This window comes from Pan paniscus, chromosome X (assembly GCF_029289425.2).
Source record: "Pan paniscus chromosome X, NHGRI_mPanPan1-v2.0_pri, whole genome shotgun sequence".
In the NCBI taxonomy this organism is placed as follows: domain Eukaryota; kingdom Metazoa; phylum Chordata; class Mammalia; order Primates; family Hominidae; genus Pan; species Pan paniscus.
Window position 1 is genome coordinate 15027501 of NC_073272.2, and position 4348 is coordinate 15031848.

The following is a 4348-nucleotide window of genomic DNA, read 5'->3' on the forward strand; positions in this document are numbered from 1 at the left end:
ACATTTGCACACGCACAAAATTGACACCCAATTTCTAGAGGCTTTATGTTCTCTTGCAACTAATCCAGAGATTTTCCAAGAGCATTCGAAATCCAAGGTTAAGGAAGGCCTATTCTAGGGCCTTTTAGAATCTATCACTGGCATTGTGTTCAAGTCTGGTCAATGAAAATTTTTAAATAATAATAGAATAAAAGCCAACCACCTTAGATTTACAGATTACAAAGTTGGTTACTCTCCATAGAATTACCATATAACCCAGCAATTCCACTTCTAGATATATACACAAAAAAATTAAAATATGTATTCAACCAAAAACTTGTACACGCATGTTCACAGCAGTATTATTGATAATAGCCAAAAGGTGAAAACAACCCAAATATCCAGTAAGTGATGAATGAATAAACACATGTGTGGTATACCCATACAATGGACTATTATTTGGCAATATAAAGGAATGAAGTCCTGAGCTATGCTACAACATGGATGAACATTAAAAACATGCTGAGTAAAACAAGCAAGAAACAAAAGGCCATATATTGTATCATTCCATTTATATGGAATGTCCAGAATAAGCAAATATACAGAGAGACAGAAGGTAGATTAGTAGTTGCTTGGGACTAGGAGAGGAAGGAAAGGGGAGTGACTGCTTAATAGATTTGGATTTCTTAGGCCAGGCGCAGTGGCTCACGCCTGTAATCCCAGCACTTTGGGAGGCTGAGGCGGGCAGATCACCTGAGGTCAGGAGTTGGAGACCAGTCTGGCCAACATGGTGAAACCCCATCTCTACTAAAAATAAACAAAATTAGCTGGGCATGGTGGCATATGCCTATAATCTCAGCTACTCAGGAGGCTGAAGCAAGAGAATTGCTTGAACCCAGGAGGCAGAGGTTGCAGTGAGTCAAGATCATGCCACTGCACCCCAGCTTGGGCAATAGAGTGAGACTCTGTCTCAAAAAAAAAAAAAAAAAGAAAAAGAAAAAAGAAAAAAAAAGATATAGGTTTCTTTTGGAGTGATGAAAATGCTCGGGAATTAGATAGAGGTGATGGTTGCACTAAAAGCCATGAATTGTACGCTTTAAAGTGACTAAAATGGTGAAGTTTATATTATGTGAATTTTATCTCAAGTTTTTTAAAAAAAGGTTACATGCAAGAAACAAATGCCTGCCTAGCAAGCCTTCTTTGTCCTTCATTCTTTCCTTTGCCTGGGCTATTTAGAGAAGCTTGTGTTTATTTACTCTGGCCCAGGCATGATTTCCCTGGTGGGCTGGTTTGCACCTATGGGATGAATTCTGGCTGCCTTCTCCCGGGGTGCCCATTGCAACCTAGAGGCCTAGTAAAGTGCGTGGCCATCCCTATGCAAAAGCCAGATCCTATGTGCTTGCACGATTGCCCACATTTGCAGCATCTTGTTTGCATTAAAAAGGCAGTAATATATGGGCTTTTAAAACCTTTCAACCTGAAGCATCATTGGCCTCTTCCCTAGATGCTCTTGGTCAAAAATTTCTGCCCTGTTGAAGATAGCAGTGGTTCTCAAAGCGGTGTGGGTAAGTGTGTGTGTGGGGGGGGTGTTGTGCCCCCGAGGGGACATTCCACAAAATCTGAAGACAGTTTGGTTGTCATAACTTGGGATATACTACTGGTATCTAATGGGGAGAGGCCAGGGACGCTGCTGCACATCCTGCAATGCACAGTGAAACCACCTTTGCAAAAGCTATAACTGCATGAACTATAAGAGTGAAAGAGATCTGACCTAACTGACTCCATCTTGCTTTTAACTTTCAAGCTGTTCTTGTTCATTCCTGAACATAGGCCAAACTGACTTTGGGAGGAACTTAGTTTATAGTTTAACTTTGAAACAAAGACGGTAACAGCCTTTTTCCAAAACAAACCTCCTTCCTGCCTGGGGACTAGACTGCCTTAGCAGGAGTAACAAATTAGCCACAGGATTAAAAATTATGGTTTTAAGAGTCGCTGTTGTAAAAGTTGAGATCAGTGCTTGAGATATTTTGCAGACCCTGATAAACTGGCTCATCTGGCTTTGTGGCTGCCACTCAGGAACCGACTCAGCACCAAGAGGGCAGCTTCCACTCCCTATGATTTCATCTCTGACCTGACCAATCAGCACTCCCCACTTTCTGACCCCCTACCCACCAAATTATCCTTAAAAACCCCGATCCCTGAATTTTTGGAAGACTGATTTGACTAATAATAAAACTCCGGTCTCCCGTACCACTCTGGTCTCCCATGCAGCCAACTCTGCGTGAATTAAACTCTTTGTCTATTACAATTTCCCTGTCTTGGTAACTTGGCTCTGTCTAGGCAGTGGGCAAGGAGAACCTATTGGGCAGTTACAGCAGGACATACCCCCAGGCCCCCAACGAAGAATTATCTGTCCCCAAATGTCAATAGTGCCAAGGGTGAGAAACTCAGGATTATAGTATCATTGATATCATATAATTGAAAATGTTAATTACTGTTTATTGTGGGCATTGTCATTGAGACAGGTCCCATTCTCCTGATCTCTGTGAAGTGTGATGCCACTGCCCTCTGAAACAGCCCTGAGGAGAAGGTTCCGGAACTCCATAGGGAAATCAAAGACTTCAGCCTTGTAACTTATTTATCCTACAAAGATGATATCCCACGTGGCCCCAGGGTATATACACATCATGGAGCTATAAAATGAAAGTTAATTCCTCCCTGTCCAGCACTGTGGTATCCACAGGCTGGTCTGCATGGCAGACACAAGCAGGTAAGAAATTAGAACATTATTCACAACATAAGAAGAACATGATCTATACAGGAAAGAAAGAAAACACATTGTTCTTACAACTTTTCTCTGTAATAAAATACAGAAAAATAAACCAATAATTATTAATAATTTTATCATTAAGTTAATAATTTTATCATCAGTGCATCTCTTCATATTAAGGCTTATTTACTGATTTTTACTAACCTATTTTAAAAAGGGTGATCCTTTTGTCTTGCAAGGGAGACACTGGCTGTATAGATGTTTCATTTTCTTAAATAATATTCTTTTTTTTTTTTTTTTTTTGAGACGGAGTCTCTCTATCCCCCAGGCTGGAGTTCAGTGGCACAATCTCGGCTCACTGCAACCTCTACCTCCTGGGTTCAAGCAATTCTCCTGCCTCAGCCTCCTGAGTAGCTGGGACTACAGGCAGACGCCACCATGCCCGGCTAATTTTTGTATTTTTAGTACAGACAGGGTTTCACCATGTTGGCCAGGCTGGTCTCAACTCCTGACCTCAGGTGATCTGCCCACCTCGGCCTCCCAAAGTGCTGGGATCACAGGTGTGCCCCGCCCTTAAATAATATTCTAATAGTGGTAAAACAACTACTTTTAAAACAGGCACCGTCTTGAGCGAAAATCAGATCCTCCATTTGAAAAGCCTTGTCACAGTCTTTCTTGAAGACAGCAAACACATGCTGCATAAATCAGCAACAGATTCTTACATATTATCCTTATTATCCTGCAGAGAGAATACATGTTCAAAACAGCCTTAATTATACTTACACATTGCCTTAGAAAATACTGTAGGGAAAACCTTGAGTAATTATCCAAGCGGTTTGCTGCTGGAAGTTTCACTCCTCAAAACACTATGCTTGGCCTCTCCCTAGTTGCAGGAAAAAGCCACAATTAGGAGGTGTCATGTTGAACACATTCTCTGACGATCTGGTGGTCACACTAGAAAGGGGTTCATTTTAGTTCCTCTGCAATATGCTTACCGGATTGATTTGGATCTACCCCTTCAGCAGGATACTTTTCAGCAGTGGCCATCCAAAATAAATGGAAAAACCATGTTTGAGGTCAGGGACACATGCTTACCTGGGTTCACTCACACTGAAAATGTCAGGAAGTGAAATTCACATCTTTCTTCATCTAGGGGACTGGCCAAGCTTTCCTGATAATAATATGCACTTCTGGGAGGCCACTGAGGCCAGGACTTCATATGTTTGTGGTTGGAAAACTATTGCTACAATCGAAAGCTATGTGTTGGGAAGAAATTAACAAATACACATGAGCGTGGGTGTGTTTCTCAGCAGGGAAACCGACTCTGTGCTGAAATTCTTGTGTGGAAACATCTGTTTCTAACCATTCTGAGATAGGAAGAATGTGGACACCGAGCATGTGGTTCCCTTGGAAAATGCTTGCCTCACAGTCTTGACCTAAGAGATGGCATCTGGACTGGGGAGGAAACAGAAGTGATCCTGGAATCACATCCTCTTAAAAACAAAACAAAACAAAACCCACATCCTTATGCTTTTTTGAAGGGTTTCTTCACAACATAAAAATTATCCAATTTCTCCTTAGTGTTTATTTCTTTAACCC

General features: G+C 41.5%; 1 long non-coding RNA gene across 2 annotated transcripts in view; it reads right to left on the reverse strand.

Moving 5' to 3' along the window:
- Positions 1 to 3941, reverse strand: part of LOC134729767 (uncharacterized) — a 14618-nt gene extending 10677 nt beyond the window's left edge. The window contains exons 1-2 of one of the 2 annotated variants that reach the window (XR_010111190.1): positions 3845 to 3941; positions 3533 to 3632 (exon numbers count right to left, since the gene is read on the reverse strand). This is a non-coding gene — a long non-coding RNA (uncharacterized LOC134729767). Of the gene's footprint in view, positions 1 to 3532; positions 3633 to 3744 lie in introns of both variants that reach the window. The other variant, XR_010111189.1, reaches the window with a different exon arrangement.
- Positions 3942 to 4348: the final 407 nt, after the last annotated feature.